This window comes from Lissotriton vulgaris, chromosome 1_2 (genome assembly GCF_964263255.1).
Source record: "Lissotriton vulgaris chromosome 1_2, aLisVul1.2, whole genome shotgun sequence".
Taxonomy (NCBI): Eukaryota; Metazoa; Chordata; class Amphibia; order Caudata; family Salamandridae; genus Lissotriton; species Lissotriton vulgaris.
Genome location: NC_141686.1, coordinates 203,023,610 through 203,046,470, shown reverse-complemented (window position 1 = coordinate 203,046,470; position 22,861 = coordinate 203,023,610).

Below are 22,861 nucleotides of genomic sequence, written 5' to 3'. Positions count from 1 at the left end.
GGGTAATGAGTCTCTTTGGAGGTTGAGATAAGCAAGTAGCTGTAAGGAATGAAAAGGGAGCAAGTGTTGCAAGTTCTATAGAACTCCAGGCTGTTAAAGGAGAGGGAGAAGAATCAGTAAAAAGAGACCAAATCTGTTTAAGTGTGAAGGTAGATTGAAAATGTATTAGGGAAATTAACTCCACCTAGGTTCTTGGGCTGCTGGAGGCGCGAAAGGGAAATCCTAGCCTTGCGATTATTCCACAAAAATGTTGTTAAGACACGATTAATGGTTTAGAAGAAATAGTGGGGGAGGGAGATAGGAAGCACGGAAAGATAAAAATGAATGATAGGGACTAACATCATTTTAATGGTTGCCAGACGACCCCACCATGAGAGAAAAAGGAGAGACCAACTATCAATAAGTGAAGATATTTTTTTAAGCAAGTCCGAATGATTAAGTTTAATGGTTTGTCTAATGGTATTGGCATACAGTATACCTAAACATTTGACAAACCTGGTATTCCATTCAAAGCCAGAACCCTCAAACATAAGGGAAGACAAAACCTATTAAGAGAAAGGACTTCGGATTCATCAATGTTCAATTTGTAGCCGGATACCAAGGAATAATCCTGGAGTAGGGAGAAAAATGTGGGTAAGGAAACAGTTGGGTTGGAAAAATAAAGTAAAATGTCATCTGCATAAGCGGTTAATTTGATTTCAACGTCTCTTTGTATGAATCCAGAATATAAGGGAGAACTTTTTATTTTTTCCAAAAAAAGGTTCTAAGGCAAGAATAAAGAGGAGAGGGGAAAGAGGACACCCCTGCCTGGTTCCTCTATGAAGGGAAAAATAATTTGATTGTGCACCATTGATCCAAATAGAAGTCTGAGGATTGGAATATAACAATTGAATATGTTTACTAATAGGGGGACTGAAACCGTGCCAACGAAGCGCTCCAAATATAAAATACCAGTTGACTCGATCAAATGCTTTTTCAGCACCTAGTGTGATAGCTGTGATGGTGAATCCATCTTCGTAGCAAGGTGTAAAATGTTAAGAAGGGTCCTTGATTTGTCAGTAATAGACCTACCGTTAACAAAACCGGATTGATATATGTTAACTAAATCAGGGATGACTTTATTAAAATTTTTGCATATATCTTACAGTCTGTATTTATAAGAGAAATAGGCCTATAATATTTGCAGAGGGAAGGATCTTTATCCTTTTTAGGAAGCAGGCAACACCGCCTCTCCTTTGATCTTGGCATCGTTGCCGACAGACACACCATTTTCCTTAAGAGTTCCATTTGGCCTGGCATGCCGCCGGACTGGCTACAGCACTGGGGTGACTTCAAGGGAAGGGCATGCTTACACCGGGTTTCAGCAACAAACGCAAGTAAGTCTCACTGTCTCCATACCCTATTTGGGTACAGAAGTGCCTGCAGCATTTTTGGCATTTCACAAATGAGTCTTTCTTGATCGGCAGAGGCTCAGTGGAGGCCGGAGAGGAAGCAAGCTGTTACTCCATATCAGACTGTTTGCAGGACCTCTGTGATCTTTTGGATTCAGATTTGGTACTTTTTCTTTTTTTTCTTTTTCTGAATGTAAAGCTGGACCTCCCTTAAGGAATCGGAGTTCATACGATTGCTGCAGAGAGGGAGATGTAGGTGGGTCTGAAATGGGTCTGTGTGCGCTGCTGTTATGGCGGGACCCCTCTGGGTACCACCGAAGTGCACAGGGCTTTGTTGATACTTTAGGTGAAACTTAAGGAACAGCTGCTTGCGACAGCCTAGGTGGTTACTAAGCTTATATTGAGCACTGTGTGAGTTTACGTCACTAGGTGCTTAAAGTTAACATTCTTCTGCCATGAACTGCCAGTATTTTGATTTTGATTAATTAATGTCAGTGTATTGCACCGCAACTGCAGGTGAAACGACGTCGATGTGCTATGAAACCGTGTAATTTTTCTCAGTGCACATCAGCTGGATATTTAATGTAATCTTAGCATTTTAAATCTGCAAGCTTCCTCAACCAGCCCTTTCATTCACAGATGGCTCCAGTTGTCTTTGTCTATCCATCCATTCGTCCCTCCATACATTCTTCTCTGCAGTCAAGCTTGTGATTACCATTCATGCACCCATCTATCAACTTATCCATACATCTACCCACTCAACATCCACCCATTCATCTCACGCATCTACCCTGCTGCCTTCCATGTTTCTATCTAAGCAACAAATTGATATTGACCAATTCTCATTCATATAGATTACATTACCATATCATTGGATGATGTGAAAAGGGGCCCCCTGGAGCTTCCGGCACCCCCGCACCGCGTGGGCTGCGGGGGCCTGTGTTACGCCCCTGACCGTGACCTTGTGATCAGCAATACTGTAATAAGTTTATAAACTTGTTTTTCAATATTGTATCTAAAATTGACCGCAAAGGAAATGTCAGAGATGCTACATGCAAGGCTTCTTCTACACATCCATGGATGAGTGATGTGATTAATGCTAGATGAAGGTACGCTCTGCAGGGTGTGCCTTTGTGTGAGATTGCTGACCACCAAGACATTTTGTCAACCTGCCAAATGGGTGAGATGGAACCACCTTTATGGGGATACACAGTCTTCAAAATTATAAGAAGGCAAAAGTAAATGAAAATGCAGTGCTCGCTCACTAAGCAAAAGTCATACCTAACATTTAAGCCCTACGACTTTCAAATGTCACCAGCCGCTACTGGTCTTAGTATCCCGCACAAACAGTGAAGTTCGCATCCTGGGCGCCTATGAAGAGAGCACACAGGAAGGGAAATGACAGAGCATGACTGCAAGGGGGGTTAGAGGCGAAGCTCACTGAAGGGAAGTCTGCCCCCCCCTCCCCTCAGGTTTGGAGGTTGGTGCAATCCGACTGACATTTTGTCAATTAACTATGTACATCACACACCGTGCCATTTTATTTTTTAAACGCTTTCATAATATCTTAAAATGTTTGTTGCATTCCAACAGGCATGCTGCATGAAGCGAAATTAAATGTTTCATTAAACAACACAGAGTGCATGTGCATTAAATAATTACAAATGATTCTAAAGCGTGTCACGCGTGACGTGCACTGTGTGCACCGATCTGCATTGCCAGGCTTGCATTAAACAAAAACGAATTATCACACTGAACACAGCTCTGCACGTTTGTATCTTGGGAATTCAAACCAATAGGCTTAAATCTTTTAAACAGGAACAAAGAGTGGGGGTTAAGTTCTACCCAAAAGCAATCTTCCAAGCTGTGTCCTGCCTGCCTCCAGGCCTTCGACAGAGATCACAGATTGGGGCTTATTTACAAGCTCGTTGCATTGTCAATTTAAATAAATGTGGAAAAATACTAGCTGTAGCGTCATCTTTTGCTTGTGGCAAAAATAAATGTGGATAAATACTGAAAAAATGCCCGAAAAATAAGTATGGATAAATACAGACGGAAATGGCAAAAAAAATAAATACCATAAAACCGGGAGCCCTAATTATATCCAAAAGGTTTAGGGGGTTAAATTGGGCTACAAGCAACCATTTTATGTTCAGGTGAGCTGGTGGCTGGGAGGCTGAGTTTAGAAGAAGCAATGTGGCAAGCAGAATGTGCAAAGGAAGATAGGAAGAGAGAACTAGCTACCTTCCGACACAAAAGCACTGTGAAAAGATTTAGGACTAAATAAAATCATCAAGTGTAGTAATCTTATATACAAGAAACAGATGGGTGAAATTTGTTGATCTGAGCGGAAAGAGCAATGTTATGATTTAAGGACAACATTTTGCGCCAATGACACTTGAGGACAGAGCAGGGAACTAAAATGTGAAATGCCACCAATCCTTGAGCCAGAAGGTGTGACGGTTCTTGTTACTGACCACAAGGATGTCTGTTTTATTTGTATTGAGTTTGAGAGAGTGTTGGTTCATCTGTTAAAGTATTGCCCGCCAGGATTGCTAGAAAATGGCATGAAGAGGGGAGATGTGATCCTAAAGTTTTATCAGCATAAGGGCATCATCGACATAGCACATGGGGATAAAAGAAAACAGATAAGTAAAGCAGGATACATCAGAACATAGCCATTACAGAGAGTTGGGCTGGACGAAGAACCCTGCGGCACTCTATGTAATATTGTGGTACATTTTATCAGATGCATCATGGACTTGGTTATGGTCAACATAAGGACAACTATTCTTACATATTACATTTTACTAGTCAAATAAAAAAATAAGTCCCCCCAGCTCTCCTGAGTGTATTCTTGAGGACACAGTCCTAAATCTCAATCTCGCAGCTGTATTATTTATTTATTTAAGGTTTTTGTAGCGCGCGTAGTAACCTGTGAGCATCCCAGCGCTAGAACCTAGAAAGTCAGGAGGGAGCAATAGCGGAGAAGACGGGAAGATCAGGGGAAGAGGAGGGTTTTCAGTGCTTTTCTAAAATGGAGGAGATTTGGTTCTGTTCTCAGTTTCCGGGGAGACTATTCCAGTGATTCGCTGTGTTTACAGAAAAGCGGCGGCCTCCAGACCGAGCTTTTTTCACTGTATGAACGGTGATGAAGTTCTCGTGGTTTGACCGGAGTGACCTGCTAGCTTTGTAAGGAGTGATGAAGTTTTTAAGGATGGGGGGACCTTTGTTGTGAAAGAGCTTATGTGCCAGGCAGAGGGCCTTGAAAACCACCCTCTCTCTGACTGGAAGCCAGTGAAGTTGCTTCAAGGATGGCTTTGCTGATGATCTGGCCGGGGTGTTAGTAAGAAGTCGGGCAGCAACGTTCTGGATTCTCTGTAAGGTGTTGAATGTGGCTTCAGGGGCTCCCAAGTAGATGGCATTGCTGTAATCCAGCCTAGACAAAATAAGGCCCTGGATCAGCAGTTTCCAGAAAGTGGGAGGGAGCAGGGGAAGCACCTTCCTGCATGCCCTAAGAAGTCTAAAGCAGATACCCGCCGTTTTTTTTGCCTGGGTTCTGAAGGTCAGATCTTTCTCAAGCCATACACCCAGGCTCTTAACCTCGTTTTTGGGAACAGGGGGTTCACCTAAACAGGCGGGCCAGGTGTTGGGTGGCAGGGAGGGCCCTTTTTGTCCAAGAAGCAGGATTTTGGTCTTGGACCCGTTAAGTTTCAGTGCTGAGATGTTCATCCAACCATGAATTTCAGTAAGGCAGCTGTGGAGTTTGGAAGGTTCTTTGTTGGGGTGGGAGAGGGTCACAACCAGCTGGGTGTCGTCGGCGTAATTGATAATCGTCACTCCAAACGGGGTGACCAACTCCTCCAGCGGGGACATGTAAACGTTGAATAACGTCGGGCTTAGTGACAAACCCTGCGGTACTCCTCAGCGGAGGGGGATCGCAGGGGAGTGGCTGTCATTCTCCCAAACTTGGAAGGATCGGCAATTGAGGAATGACGCGAGCCACTTCAGGGCCGTGCCCTTCACTCCAATGTCTCTCAGACGCTGGATTAGAACCTGGTGATTGACAGTGTCGAAGGCCGCACTGAGGTCCAGGAGGATCACTGCCACTGATCCTCCTGTATCCAAAATGCTTCTGGCCTTCTCCACTGCCGCCAGGAGGGCGGTGTCAGTGCCCTGACCTGGGCGGAAGCCCGTCTGAGAGCTCCTAAGCAAGTTGTTAGATTCTAAGAATAGTGATAGCTTTTTATTCACTAATTTTTCCGTGATTTTGCTATTTCCTGGGAGGAGGAAAATTGGCCTGTAGTTGGCTAAGTCCTGAGGGTCCAATGAGGTTTTTTTAGAAGACCTTTAACAACAGCTGCTTTCCAGCTGGGAGGGACTTCTCCCTGCAGTAGAGAAGCATTGATGAGGGCAGTGAGCGGAGGGATAACAGTGGGAGCCACTTTCTTAAGGAAGCGCAAGGGGACCAGGTCGCTGGGAGAGCCACTTTTGATTGTGGCAAACATCGCGGCTACCTCTTCTGTGGTTACTGGACCAAAGGTGTCAAGATAGGGTACAGGGGTGTCAGGGGACCAACTGAAGCAAGGGAGAGGACTATGACTGTCACCGCCTATGCGACTGATATCGATAGAGGGTAGGGAAGCGAGGATTTTTTGGATTTTCTCATCGAAGAATGTTGCCAATTTGGTGCATTTGTCTTCCGCGGATTTAGGGTCCAGGGATTTCGCGGGGGGCTCTGGGACTTGAAGAAGTTCTTTTAGAATGGTAAAAGTTTCCTGAGCAGAGCAGGATGAGTTTTTAATTCTTTCCTCGTAAAATGAGCTCTTGGTTTTATGAAGCGCAAGTTTGTAGGTTCTTATGGATGTCCCGAACGCATCTTTCTTATCCACTGACTTGTCTTTCCTCCATGAGCATTCCGTCCTCTTGCATTCCTTCCGTAGGACATTCAGTTCAGGGGTGTACCAGGGGGAAGGGTTGACTCTCTTGGCTCGTTTAAGGGTGCTAGATCGAGGTAGAAGGCTGTCCAATGATTGGGTGAGCCAGGCATTAAATTCAATATCGGCAGTTATGGGGTTTGGAGTAGGGGACGGGGTAGATTCCTTGAGCTTGGATGCCCATTCTTCCGGTACAAGTTTGTTCCAACGTCTGATGAAGGCTCTGGTTTTAGGCAGTTGGAGTGGAGAAGTATCAAGATGCCAGTCAATGGGGATCAGAAAGTGGTCTGTCCAAGGAAGATGGAGGGGCATGCGAGTTTTAAGGTCATGAAAATTTGTGAAAATAGGATCCAGTAGCTGGCCTATGTCATGGGTGGCCTGTGGATTCATTAAACATAGACCAACAGAAGAGAGGTCTAGCAGCAGTTCGGCTGCGGGGGTGTCGGTTGGGTCCAGAAAGTGGAGATTGAGGTCTCCTAATAAAAGGAAGATAGAAGAAGTAGTTGCCATAAGGGTGACATGATCAGTGAGCCTGGTAGGGAACTCAGCAAGTGGGCCTGGGGGGCGGTATACTGACAGAGACGTTTCTGGCGAGATTTGTAAGGTGAAATGGCAACTTTCGCAATCTTTAATGTTGCCATCATCGATTCTACAACTGAGGTGATCTTTGTATATAATAGCCAGTCCACCTCCTCTGCCACAAGGTCTATTCAGTGAGCAGATTTGGTAGCCGAGAGGGAGGGCATTAACAATATCAGAATCGTTGTTGGGAGTAAGCCATGTTTCTGTGAGAAACAGAATGTCAATGGCGTGATCTAAAATAAGGAGGTTTATCTCGTGGGCGTGTTTGACGAGCGACCTGCAGTTGAGGAGGCCGAGTTGTGGGCCAAGGCATTCTGTCTCAGCGCGGGCGGATTGCAGAGACTACAGCAAGTAAAGGAGTTATCTCCAGTATAGATGTATTTACAGTTAGAGTGTTTACGCGGATTTAGTGCCAGAAGCATGTCTCGGGTATAGGTAAGGTGGCGCCTAGGAAAATTGGGCATGATGACCGGGCCTAGGGCCGTCCGGGCCCGGACGGGCCCAGACGGGCTTGCCTTAGGCGCGCCTTCGGCGCGCAGACGGCGGGCCCGCTGCGCCTGTCCGCTGCGCGTCAGGTGTAGACACATTATTTTATAGAGAGAAAAGGGGCGTGGTCTCTAATGCAGGGGCGTGTCTGTATGCATCTTCTCCAACTTGGACAGAGCCCCTCTATCTCTAGGGGGCACTTTGTATTGCCATAGGGAACAAAAGCTATGGAGGATCCAAGTAGAATGCAATATTTTACAACAATAACCTGTGTTTCTTCATGTTGTACATGACAACAGTGAATTGTTTTGGTATTCGGTATCATTAATGCTGCAGGATTGACTAGGAGATCTGAGGCTGAAGGAGAAAATGGCCTGGATTTATTCACCTTTCTGGCAATGTAACACATCAAGGTAATTTGCTGCTGCTGCATCCCATAAAAGGGAGAAAGAAATCTGGCATATGTACTAAGATATGGCACACTTTTGCTCTCTCATTGCGCTGGTGCACTTCAGGCGGTCTAGCGCCAACATGGGAACCCTTACGCCAAGGTACAGTGCTGCCTGCGTTAAGGGCTGGATTGTTTGTGTGCAGCAAGTGGTACCTTCCTGCATAAGAACAATACTTAGAGCCCTATTATTCTTCCTGAAGCACACATGAAAAGAGGAAGACACTAGGAGAAATGAAGAAATCTCTCATTGTTATGCCTCTCTCGGGTAGGGACACCTTTTTGGAGTAAACCCAGGGTCACTGCAATTAGTGAATCTGGGTTTGCATCGAAATACTTAGGTGGATTCACAGAATGCGTGGCTTTGCAGATCTTGACTAGCATTTTCAGTCTTGAGTGCATGAAAAAGTGGAGCAACTTTGACTCAAAATGTTAGTAAATCTGGGCCAAACAGGAGCGAACCGACCACGATAGAGCAGTGTTGTGGTGGTGTGGGTTGGGGAGGGAGTTGACAGACAATAACGAGGGAAAAATACATTAAGAAAAGAAAAAAACGTACCTTGTTCTCTCTGCAACGCCAACTGGGCGTGCGTCGAGTGCAAGGTAAGTGCTTTTTTAAAATTTAATTTTCCCTCGTCCTCTATCACCACTCTCCCCACCGTGCCCCACCGCTCTTACCTGCATGGGCCGCTCCTGGGCCCAACTTGTGTTCTCAGGCAGTGTTTCACAACTGAAACAGGTGTGTTACTCTAATTGCTTCAGACACAGCATTAACGCATGTCTCACTCACTATACTAGGGCCCAATTCACAGAATGAACTTAAGACTCAATCCTAAACTTACTATTATTTTGGTATTCACAGAATGCACTTACTACTTTTGGCATTCACAGAATGAACCTACTACTTTTGGTATTCACAGAAGTTAGGATTTTATCTTAAGTCTGTCTTAAGACAAATTTAAGACAAAATCCTAACTTCTGTGAATACCAAAAGTAGTAAGTTCATTCTGTGAATGCCAAAAGTAGTAAGTGCATTCTGTGAATACCAAAATAGTAGTAAGTTTAGGATTGAGTCTTAAGTTCATTCTGTGAATGCCAAAAGTAGTAAGTGCATTCTGTGAATACCAAAATAGTAGTAAGTTTAGGATTGAGTCTTAAGTTCATTCTGTGAATCGGGCCCCTAGGTATTTTAGGACTGCACTCATTGTGGTACGGTTCTAGAAGGGAAAAGCTTGCTCTGCGACACGGCCAACACAGTTCTCACATCAATGCACCTAGAGAGGAGCACAATGTACTACCTGAAAATGCATCACTTATATTTTACATGTTGTGTCATAGGTGTCAGGTGTCAAGCAGTGTCAACTCTTGCCTTTTCTCATATTATTGTATTGATTTTTACTGGGAGGGGATTTATTCAACTAAAATTGCCCCTCATGTATCTAACTCCTTAACATCGAAATAAAGATACTGGATGGTTCATTGGCTTGCTGCCTCCTGATAAGTCGCTCCTATCTCGAGCACCTGAAAAGGTTTTCATGTCTTCGAGAAATATTAAGCTTTAAAAAATGTATGACATTTAGATTGGTTAGCGTTTCTGGGCTTATTAGTGCCTAAACAACAAAAAACAACAAGCTCGGTTGTTTACCCTTCTGTGTCGACACAGCTTTTAGGCTGTCACACATTAACCATCACACGTTTATTAAGCGCTACTACTCAACGGTGAGGGTCTCAAGGCACCATGACATCAGTTTTCTCACATATTACGAATATAGAAGTACACACATGTTCAAAATCTCCCTAGGTGGTGCCCAAGAGTTCATCACAGATGGAGGTCTTGGACAATCATATGTCACAAGGCTTGACCTATCAGACACAGATGCTAGTGACGTCAATCATCTGAGTTGCATCATTTTGGTTTGGCGGTGGTAACAGGTTAGAGATGCTACTGGGAGGGGTGGAAACATCTGTGGTGTATTGAGTGTACACCATATGGTGACATTATCTATCCACTCTTTTAGCTCCAATGTTGGGGGATTTGAATGCCAAATATCCCAATTAATGTACAGCATTCTCCTGCAGGGATTGCATTCTAGCTGTACAAAAAGGGATCTTCGAGATCCACAGTTGGATATCAACCACCACCTCACATGCTTTCATAAACCCAAGCAAGCATGGACTTGTATAAACTAGATGTCACAACCATTAATGCACCACAGTCACCCTTCATTCCTTCGCTGATGTTCTTGTTATTTCATCATATAACTCATACATTCATCCCACTACCTTTATTTTATTCTAGCACTTGGTGTAACTCCCTTTCATTTCTTAGTCTTTCCTGTAGCTCAACCGTATATAAGCCTGGAACAGAGACACTGCCTACTTGAGATGAAAAGCCTCATTCATGAAAAGTGTTGTATTGCTGGTTGAAAACAGCGATGCAACACTTTTCAGTGCACCCTCCATCCGACACCATGGATGTGCTGTATTTACAGTACAGCGCTTCATGTCGCAAGGATTGACCAGATACATCAGGAATCCTGACGTATGTAGTGACGCAGTCATCACGCATTGCTGGAGTCTGTACCAAAACAGACGCATTTCAAGCAATTTGTCATTGCCCATGGGTGAGTCTCATTCAAAAGAGGCTGCATCAGTCCTTCTGGCTGCTGTGAAGCAGGCGTAAGGATTTGACGCAATTGAACTTGTGGAAGTGGTGCAGTGAAATCTCACTGTGCCACTTCTACGAGCCGTTTTTACGGAGGAACGCCCACTCTTCATACATTATACCTAACTCAGGTATAATGTAGCACAGGGGTTTACAAAGTGGCGCATCTGCCTAAATATGTCACTTAGTAAATATGGCGCAGTGTGGCGCATTGTTTAAACCACTGCAGTGTCACAGAAAAGTGACACAATGGCGGCATAAGGACTCATAAATAAGATTTGAAGTCTTTTATGTTGCTAAATTGTTGTTTAATCAGTGGCAGGAGGGGTGCGTTTTAAACATAAAAAAAATTACTTACCTGATCTCGCTGCGTCTCTCCATCGCCGCCTATCTCCCATGTCGATTGAGACTTTTCCGTGGCCCATGAACCACCCAGGTTTCCCACAGTCAATCACATTGCTGCAATGCAGCGATGTGATTGGTCTAAATGCCGTGTTTTGATGCTAGCCAGGGAATGGAGGACATGTGAAGTGCACACGAATGTTTGGCCGGCCCGAGAGGGCCGGTCAAACATTCATGCACACTTTACAGAATGCACAACCCTTCCTCCTCCCCGAAGTCAGGGGAACCAAGCCCCGCTCCACCCTAGCCTGACCATACAAAAAATAATTTTATTTTTCGTTTACACTGCTCCGTGAGCAGTGGAGTGACACCCCTCCAACGCAGCTGAGGAGCCACTACTGTGTTTAATCCATTTAGGATTATGGCTCCAAATGTAGACTCCAGAGGATCGAATATTTTGATATATATGCAATTTATATTACATGACTGGCAATCCAGTAATCTATAAGAAATGGTGCACAGACATAATATCGACTCCAAAATATCGATTGGACATAATATCTAGTTTTAAATATAGACTGGACAAAATATCGACAGGACAGAATATAGATAACCAAAATATCGTTTTGAAGGTAAGTGATGTAATATCGACTGTTAAAAATATAGAAAGTTAAAATATCGAAGTATATAATATAGTTAAAAATATCGATTTTTGAATAATATCGAATTTTTTATAGTGTATTTTTATGTTATAATATGTGTGAAAAGTGTGTATTTATGTTATAATTAATTTTAATTAATGAATTTTGTTTTTATAATTATTGCGTTACTTAATTCTGTAGTGGGTTGTGGGTTTATAGGGGAATAGGGTGGGAAGTAATTTAATTATAATTAATTAAATATGTAAATTTATGTATTGATAGTAATTATTAATGAATTGTTAATTAATTTATATGTGTTAAATAATTACATTTTAATTGGTAATTAATTTTAATTAATTGATTAATTGGTAATTATGTAAATTTTACACCTTTATTTTCTGTAGCGGGTTGTGGGTTTATAGTGGAATTGGGTGGGAAGTAATTTAATTATAATTATTAAATATGTCAATTTATTTATTGATAGTAAATTTTAATTAATTGTTAATTAATTTATATTTGTTAATTAATTAAATGTTAATTGGTAATACATTTTAATTAATTGATTCATTGGTAATTATGTAAATTTTACTAATTTATTTTCTGTAGCGGGTTGTGGGTTTATAGGGGAATTGGGTGGGAAGTAATAAAATTATAATTCATTAAATATGTAACATTATTTATTTTCATTTATTTAGAATTAATTATTAATTAAGTATTTATGGGTAATTATAAAAATTTTATTTGCCAATTAATTTAATTTAATAGATTAATTGTTAATTATGTTAATTTTAATAATGCATTTTCTGTAGCGGGTTTTGGGTTTATAGGGGAATAGGGTGGGAAGTAATTTATTAATAATTAATTAAATAATTACATTTATTGAAATGTATTCAATTGGAAATAATTGTTTAATAATTTTTAGTTATTAAATAATTAATGTTAATTTTTAATTAATTGGTATTAATAGGTGATCAATTGAAAAAATTATTGTTAATTAGTAATTTTAATATATTAATTATTATATTATATACATTTTAAAATTATTTTTAATTAATTAATAATAGATATTCATTTTTAAATTTTTAAATAATATATGAAGTATTTACTTTTCCTAATGTTGTATTCTCTGGAGTGGGAATAGTAATTTTAACCCCTACGCTATCCAACGCTTTCCCTACTGTTGCACTCTTTGGAGTGGGAATAGTAATTTTAACCCCTACGCTATCCAACGCTTTCCCTACTGTTGCACCCACTGGAGTGGGAATAGTAATTTTTACCCCTACGCTATCCAACGCTTTCCCTACTGTTGCACTCTTTGGAGTGGGAATAGTAATTTTAACCCCTACGCTATCCAACGATTTCCCTACTGTTGCACTCTTTGGAGTGGGAATAGTAATTTTAACCCCTACGCTATCCAACGCTTTCCCTACTGTTGCACCCACTGGAGTGGGAATAGTAATTTTAACCCCTACGCTATCCAACGCTTTCCCTACTGTTGCACTCTTTGGAGTGGGAACAGTAATTTTAACCCCTACGCTATCCAACGCTTTCCCCACTGTTGCACCCACTGGAGTGGGAATAGTAATTTTAACCCCTACGCTATCCAACGCTTTCCCTACTGTTGCACCCACTGGAGTGGGAATAGTAATTTTAACCCCTACGCTATCCAACGCTTTCCCTACTGTTGCACTCTTTGGAGTGGGAATAGTAATTTTAACCCCTACGCTATCCAACGTTTTCCCTACTGTTGCACCCACTGGAGTGGGAATAGTAATTTTTACCCGTACGCTATCCAATGCTTTCCCTACTGTTGCACTCTTTGGAGTGGAAATAGTAATTTTTACACTTTTGTTATTGTACGTTAATAATATTGGCTATTTATTTATATTTTGTTACTATATATATATGTTTTAACAAATATGAATAAAAAAAATTACTTTAAATAATTATTTAATTATTATAAGTTAATTTAAGTATTTTTAAGTATATTTTAGTCATTAATTTTTAATATTAATTTAATTTAACATTGTTTTTAGTAAAGTCAACATTTTTATAAACTATATTTTAGTAAACAATATTTTTAACTCAATATTTTTGTACTTACCTGTTTGTAGATAGAAACTCGATATTTTGTCTGTCGATATTTTGTCAACGATATTCTTGATGGTCGATATTCTGTCCCTCGATATTATGTCAGTGATCCATAAGAAATCTAGCAGTCCTGGGCTAATGTTGGTCACACCTGTATTAAGCCCTGCTACATTTTCTTCTGTTGTAAGCACACCCATATCCCAGCGAAGGTAAAATTGTTCTTAGTATTAATTACAAATTACATTTGGAGGTATGGCTCTGGGGCTCTAAGAACAGCTCTGTTTAATGTCTTCCGAAATAGGCGTAAGTAATCTAAATTTTATGGTGCTGTTCTAGTTTACATTAGATCAAGCCATCTCAATTGCATTCTGTTAGAATTTGGGCTAGTGGTTGACTGGGGTGTGAGCCCTGGTGAAGCAACAAGAGAAATCCTAGTCAAGGTAAGGCACAAGCCAACTCCAAATGAGGCTATGCTCAACCCCCTGGTAGCTTGGCACAAAACTGGCTTAACTTAGAGGCAATGTTTAAAGTATTTGTGCAACACTTTAAACAGTAAAACAGCAAAAACATCACGCAAAAATATCCCACACCAAGTCAGACCAAAAGAGCTGAATTTAATAAATAAAACAAGCCTCAGCAACAAAAATCCAATTAATAGAATTGGAGGTATGAATTAAAAAAAATCAACTTTAAAATAGAAACCGAAAATACCAACCCCAGCTATCTGGGTATAGTAGACCTCATAAAATTCAAAAGTTAAGGCGGACCTGATACCGTCCCAGATAAGTCCCGCTGAAGTTTTACCTTCACAAGGTTGTGTGCCAAGACACCTGTTTGCATGGAAGTAGTTTAACCGGGAACCAGAGAGTCACTGGCAATGTTCAGCATGGCACGAGGAGCAGGCCGGGTGTTTCGGATGGGCAGCCTGGAGCTTTACATAGGCCGTCCACATGGACAATCGATGCTTGCTGTGTGAAGAGACAAGCGGCAGCTCTCGCTGATTTTCTATGTGAGTGGTGCTGTTCCAGTGCAAACTGTTCCATTCGCAGTTGCGAAGAGCCCAAATGCTTGAATATAAGAGGAAGAGTGACAAAAGGGCCTAGGACCTGAAATGTTCATCTTGTAGGTCAGGAACATATCATAAGATGGTCCAGGAGCTGTGGGCAGCTATTATATCTCTGAGGACCAGATCAGAACACCAGCAGTTATCCCTTTGACCCACTCTGGTGTCCTGGCTTAGAGATAGAGTTGCAGGTCCAGTTCTTTTTACTCAGACAAGAGGGCAGTAGGCAGCAGGTCATTACAACAACTCAGCAGTTCCTTGTAGGGCAGCAGTCCACCAAAATAGCAGTCTTTGTAGCAGCACAGAAGTCCTTCTTTCTGGAAGAGTATCCACATCTACAGAAGTGTCCCGAAGTAGTGGTGTCTGAGGTCCTTCTTTTATACACTGGTACCCTGGTTCTGGAATGTGGGTGAAGCTTCTAGACAGTAGCATTGAAGTTCTGGTAATTCCCTGCCTCCCCGGTCCTGGCTCCAAGCTGGCTGATGTGACAATGTAGGGTTGTTGGGCCAATTGTGTGGAGACCAGACACATCCTATTCAGGTGTAATAGAAGCTTGGTCAAGCTCCTTCCTCCCATTCGGCCGTGACGGCCGCTCCAGTCACACCAAACTTTCCATTTTCTGTGCCTACCTAGGATAAATACACAAAGCCCAACTGCCAACTACACACAGTCACGTGGCTGCAGGCACCAAATGACTAGCGCAAGAAAATGCCCAACTTTCTAAAAGTGGCATTTTCAGAGTTGTGATTCAAAATACGACTTCACCATAAGTTAGGATTTTCCATTAGAAGCCAGAGACACTAAACATTAACCAGCTATCTCTTCCTATTTGAAAATTATACTCTTGAAATGTAATAAGGCAACTTAATTATTATTCTCTATGAGAGATAGGCCTTGCAGAAGTGTAAAACGAATTTAGGAGTTTTTCGTTACCAGGACATGTAAAATTTAAAAGTACATGTCCAACTTTTTAAATACATTGCACCCTGCCCTCTGGGCTGTCCAGGGACTACCTGGGGGCGACTTATTTTGTATTAAAGAGGAAGATCTGAGCCTGCCAGAGTTTTTTTCTAGCCAGGTTGACATGGCAGTTTAAAACTGCAGACAGAGACTCAGCAATGGCAGGTCTGAGACATGTTGAAAGGGCTAATAAGTGGGTGGCACAAACAATGTTGCAGGTCCACTAGTAGTTTAATTTATAGGCCCTTGGTACTTGTGGCAGACTTTACTAGGGACGTATTTATTTATTTATTTTATTTACTTCTAAAGCATCAAATCACCTCCATAGGGGTTTCTCCATGCTGGGGAAGTGCAGCAGTCGGAGCAGTTCAGATGCAGGCAATATAGAAAAGCTGAGTCTTAAGAAGCTTTCTAAATGAGAGACATTCTGGGCATTTTCAGAGATGAATCAGGAGCTGTTTCCAGTAATAGGGTGCTAAGTGGAAGAAAGCTTTCCCACCCAGGCAGGATTTCTTGAAGCGGGGAATGAGGAGCAGGGATTTCGTTCCTGAACAGAGGGGTCCGTTTGGCTGATATTGAGTGAGTTTTTCTGCTAGGTAACCAGGACCTCAACTTTTTAATGCTTTGTACGCAATGCAACATATCTTAAATAACTTGCTTACGTATCAGTAGCCAATGCAGTTGTTGTAAGAGGGGTGAAAGGTTGTTCTGGCTAGAGAATTCATGACAAGATGAGCCACGGTTTTTTGAAGTAGCTGAAGTCTAGTTAGAGAAGACTCACAAACCGCTATCAGGAGGGCATGTCAGTAATCCAGCCAGCTTATCACCAGTGCTCAAAAGAGTGTTTTACGTACGGTGAGGGGGAGTTAGAAGTAGTATGATCCCATGAGTCCTGAAGCCAACAAAAAATAATTCAGCAAGTAGGAGAGTAGGAAAACAAAATGCTTGGCATTGACCCTGCAGAAAGGGCCAAGTCCAACACATCCTATATATTAAGTTTTTCCAGGTTCTCCGGCAAACAAAATGTTGGCTCTTCTGTATACAAATAATCAAAAAGAGAATGAGAAAAATAGGAGTGTCTTGTTCCTTCCTCCTTAGCTAACTTTTACAATCAAAGAGAACGTGCTCATGAAGTTATTAGTTAGGCACCAAAAAGAGTTTGTGCAAGAATCCAATAGTTTTTTAGAAGAACCCTCACCCACCAACCTATTTGGTGGCATGCTTCATCATCGCGTTCTCACCCAGGATGCAGATTGCATCCTGGGTGTGCTGCGATGCCTGATTACAGCGGAACCAGTATTTTAATTTTTGTGCCAAGTTTTAGTGGTGAGTTAAGACAATCTACATGGTCCACTTCCTCAACAGGAATATTTTAATATTGGGCCCTGTGATGGGATTAAAAGAAAAAAAGGTGGATATTGTAGAGATTGAACTGAACTCTTATATCCTGTAGGTGGTCCACATGTCTACATAGCATACTTCTGCTTTGCTTTATGGAAGCGAGAGCAGGAACGCTGCTCTCGCTTCCATAAAGAGAAGCAGAATTACTTTTGGGCAAATGGAGCTGCATTTTTTGCAGCTCCCTTTGTCCAAAAGCAATGCAGGATGAAATGAGCCAGCAGGGACCGCAGGGGCATTGTGGATCCCCCCACGGTCTCCAACAAAGTGGCCAAGCCCCGGAGGATGGGACCATGAATCTAAAAATGACCCAGTAGAAGGGACGCTTGGCCCACCTCCCCTTTTAAATGTATTTAAAAAAACGAAATAAAAAAATAAGGCCAGGCCCGAGGGATGGGGTACCTGGGGCCACAATTGGCCTCAGGAGGGGGTCCACAAGGCCCCACTCCAAATTTCCTTTTTTTTAAAAGCTGGACAGAGCCCAGGGAATGGGATCCATAAGGCCAAAAGTGGCCCGCCTTCCATAAAAAAAAAGTGCTGGGCCCCGGGGATGGGGTCCCTGCGTTGAAATCTACCCTCCCCCTAAAAATAAAATAAAAATATAGGCCAGCCTCTTTCCTAAAATAAAAAAGAAACCGGCAACCCGCCAGAGGCACTCCCCCCTTCCTGCACCATTCTGCACACATGGCTCCTGGCACGTTCTGGGTTGGGGGCTGAAGTCCCCTGTGCTGGTAAGGATCCTTAGGGGCCAATTAGCCCACCAGGTTCTTCCACTAAACCCCACACAGTGTGATTGCTGAGAGGTGGTAGGAAGCCACATCCCTTTTTATATCACTCTGCAAAAGCGCCTCTTGGCGCACTGCTGGTGAGGCGATGAATTCCCCTTGTGTCCTGATGACCTCAGAACTGAATTGGACTTCAACCCTGATCCAGCAGGCTACCAACCTGTGAAAATCTATCACCATACATTCATCTGGGCCCATATACACATTCACTCATCCAGGCTGGTTAACGCAGCTGGGGGTCATTGTTTATAAGTGCTTTAATTTAGATCAGTTACCTATCATTTATCTAATCTTTCACTGACCATAAAACCTTTCTTTAGTCAATGGACCTATTTAGTTGAAATAGTAATTGGTGATATGACATAGGTTCATGTACCTCCTATTTGTTAAATGACCACAGACTCTTGAAAGTTTTAAATGTTTTATCTAATTATATCATATGAGCAAACAAATTACACTGTTAACTCCATCTTTCCGAGGAAGTAAGATCTTTACCAAAATTTAGTATTCTAGTTCAATGAGATTATCACAACAACAGTACCTCAGAAAAAAGAGGATAGAGAGAGAGAAGTACATTGACACAATACATGGAGATAAATTTACCTAGGATGGTGTGAAAATCAGAGCACTCGGCAGAGAGTTTAATGGGTCCTCTGGGAAAGAACAGGTGACAGGGACTTCAGGACAGGATTCAGTACAGAATAGATGACCTCTTCTGGATTCAACGCCTGCAGCTCACCCCTCTCTGACACCAACTTTATCCTTGATTCTTACGCAATCTTGCAAAAAGCTGGAACGCAAATGGAGGCTCGGATATTGTGAGAAAATGAAAGCAAAATCTAAAGAAGCCTTAAAAGTGTTTCACAAGAAGTTAAAAACAGCTAGACGAAACCACATTGCGTCAAGCATACGAAATGCGAAGCAGTCGAGTAGCAAGATTTTCAAGGTTGTTCAATCCTTTTTTATGCCCAAGGCATTGGAGACAGAAGTAACTGCATCCCCAGCCCTGTGCGATAAGATTGCAAACTACTTTGATGATAAAATCATAAAGGTCTACGAGTCATTTCGGACTCCATAGGCCACCATGAAAGAGGACAATTCTGGACTTCGGGGGAAAATACCTAGGATGAGCGAATTCTCTCCTATTCCGCCACAGGATGCCCTAAACAAAATTCAAAGATGTCATTCAGGAGCTCCAGATGATCCATGCCCTCCCAAATTATGAAAGGTGCTAGCACCTTCTGTGGTGCATGGGATGTTAAAGACTTGGAACTCCTCTTTGAAAACAGGCATCTTTCCGGATAAATGGAAGCATGCTACACCTCTCCCACTGAAAAAAACGCAAAATTGAGACCCGGATGATTTAAAAAACCTGTGTCCTAGTTCGCTGCTGCCTGCGCCAGGAAAAATGTTGAAAAAACTGGTGCAATACCAATTGACAAGCTTTATTGAGCAGAATGGGATTCTGCACGATACTCAATCAGGCTTTCGAGCAGGATTTAGCACAGAAACTGCTCTACTTGAGGTGGCAGAGTCAATTAGGAGGGTCACTGGACTCAGGAGAACCAGCGTTGCTGGTGCTCCTGGATCTGTCGGCAGCTTTTGATACTGTGGACCACACTATCCTTGGCGAGCGACTAAAATAAGGAGGTTTGGAGGGAAATGTTCTCACATGGCTGACTTCTTATTTGAGTGGACGCACGAAGAAAGTGGCCCTCACGCCATACGACTCCAAACCGAAACAACTATGTGTGGGGTACCCCAAGGCTCAGCACTGAGTCCCTTACTTTTTAACCACTACCTAGCTCCTCTGTTTTCTCTGATTGCCAACTGGGGGGTGAAAGCTATTTCTTATGCTGACGACACCCAGCTGGTTTGTTCTTTTAAAGAGCAGACGGTGGATGGTTTTAAAAATTTCACGGGGTGTTTATGCGATATAGCTAGGTGGATGAATTCTAACAAATTAAAGTTGAATGCGGAAAAAACAGAGGTCCTGTTCTTTGGTCAAGGTAATGTGCCAGAGTCAGAGCTCTGGTGGCCAGCATAAATGGACACTCCGCATACCCAGTCCACCTCCATTTGTAACCTAGGATTGAAATGGGAAGCAAATCTAACCTCAGCCCAAATACAACAAGTTTCTGCGACCTGTTTTATTAAGCTAAAAAATCTCTGGAAAATCTTGCATTTTTTACCTGAAGATTGTCGCATAACAGTTGTACATGCTAGAGTTACATCCAGGTTAGATTATGCCAATGCTTTGTATCTTGGCCTCCCCAAACATGCAATGCATCGCCTTCAGATGATTCAAAATGCGGCTGCGAGGCTGGTTTGCCTGATTCTTTTCCGACAACATGTCTCTCCGCATTTACATAAATTACACTGGTTACCAGTGGAGAAAAGAATCATATTCAAGGTCATGACAATGGCCTATCGGGCTCTGAACGGAAACCACCCTAAATATCTGAAGGAAAGACTTTGTCCTTATAAACAAAGCCGGGTGATGCGGTCTAACTCCTTCAATTGGCTACAGACGCCGCGCTTTGAGAAAGCACGGCTAGGTGGGAGAGCATTCACGGTATAAACAGCCGTTCTGTGGAACTCCCTCCCTGCCCATTTGCACAGTGCCAAGTCATAACCTTGTTTTAAAAAAGCTCTGAAGACATGGCTGTTCAAGACAGCAGTACCGTAGACCTGAAATTATGCACGCCTGCCGCCGACGCCCCAATTACCTAGTGTTTTAGCGCCGGAACACCCCTGTGTTGGGGGTAGCTGTCGCGCTTAATAAATTACAGTATTATTATTATTATTATTAATCTTCTGCTAATAATTTCCTTCCTTGATTCTTCTGCGATCTTCTTCCAATAAATATGTATGTGGAATAAAATTCTTAATAAAATATTTTGAAATAAAAAAGAATTTCTAAGTCTGCTTCTTCAAATAGTTGATCAGCATTCTGACAGCTTCTCAGTCTACCTCAATTATACTTTCCAAATGGCATGTACCACCCCTAAATGTTTCAACTTTATGAAACTCCTATTTCTGATTGGACAGGCTGAGGGGATGATCAGCACACCATGCTAAGTTTTAATAATTTTCTTTAGTTCATTGTTTTAAGGTCCCGCCCATTAATTTGTTCTCCCAAGATTTATTTCCCACCTATACTTTCAATTTTATCAACAACAATGCATACAATTTACAGTTGTCCATTGATTCTTCAGGATGCTCAGCTGGTTTCCAGGACATGTACTGAGAACGTCCTTGGATGAGTTTCAAGCTTTGACATCACTGATTCTGGTTCGCCATCTTTGCGCATGTGTGAGAAACATGGCCCAAATACGAAATAATAGAGAGGTCAAAGAAAAAGTATTAATTTCAAGATAAAATGATTTCACTGTATACCACAAATCTCTACTTTTCTCCCATTTACTTATAAAGACTCTTCATGCATTAGAATTTAGTATATAACTCATTTTAGTTTCAGCAACGCAGATGCTTAGCATGTGAGTTTCCAAGCGGCAATTTTAGATGCATTGGTGCAGAAGGAGAAATTTCCCTCCAATTGTAAAGACGTCACTCTGCATAGATGCAGCCGACTCATGCGCAATACATTTTTCTGCGTTAGCAGACATTTTTTAGTCACACTGGGTTACTCGTTAGTAGAACACATAGGCAAGCTTCCTCTATCTATAAAATATATGAAATGTGGTGCATATTAGTATCACAATACATTATCAATACTTCGTTAAAGGTTTGCATGAGAGGATTGTGTCAGAGCAAGTCTCTTTTATACTAGTCCTTGCTCCATCAATCCCCTCTCTGATGGCATCTATGCCATCATAAACTACTTATACCCAACCAAATGCCAACTTTAGCACATCTCAATTTCCTTCCCTGTCTTTTCAATTTGCACTTTATCTTTATCTTTCATGTTTTTCATCTTCTTGTACTATTCTCATTTTATTTCTTCAAGTTTAATTTCTTCATATTTTCTTTCCTTTCTCTGTTTATTTACTTCATACTTACTTCTCTTTCTACAACATTTGCATCATATCATTATTACTAGAGCTTAGGGCATGTATTTGCGCCACATGTGCACATATGCACGATTCAGATGGCAACAGGGTGTCAATGTGACACCCTTCCAACATTGAATATGCTCCCCTGTTACCGATTCGGTATTTACCGAATCGGTAATAGTGAATGGCTTCCCATTTATTCCTATGGGCCTCCAGGCCCATAGGAATGAATGGGAAGGTATTCCTTATTACTGAATCGATATTACCGAATCGGTAATAAGGAATATTACCGAAACAGTAAATTTTACCAATTTGTTTACCTACTTCATATTTATTGATTCCTAAATACCGAATCTGTAAAATTCGGTATTTAAGAATCGGTAAGTTGAGATTACCTCCATCAGGCCCCTAGAACCTATTGATGTTAGGCTCTTTGTTAATTTCTTCCATACATTATCAGCTCCCAGTTGTTTCGAATCTTCTTCCAAATGTGTAATATTTTTACTGTACCCTCCAATTTCTACACTTTTATCCGGAGTATAAGTGCAACACTGTTGCGCTTTCAGCATTTTACAGACTCCACCCTCTTTTGCCAATAATATATCAAGGGCAAGTCGATTTTGTAAAACCATTGATCTGATTACAACCATTTCAGTATTCATCACGAGAAACCCTCCTGCAGGGACAGTGGATAGGCGATCAACTACTATTGATAATTGACAAATTATTTGTGAATTCAGAATTACTCTCACTGAAGGTATCAGTGCACTAAATATGTCACCTACTATTTCAGAAAAACTGGCTCTTTTATTACAGATTAGTTTGTTATTGTTTTCATTGCTTCCAGTGATTCTTTTCACATGATAAACTTTAGGGAATACTATCCGAAAATAGCAACTCCCATACCACCTTATGGGTAGCTTGAAATAAGCTTTGTCCCCACATACATAAAACATTCCAGGAAGTACTGGATCAGTTCCCCCTTTAAGTCTCCAGGAAGTTATGTTCACATTCACTGGAACCAATAAATACATTTTTATACTCAATCTTTAATCT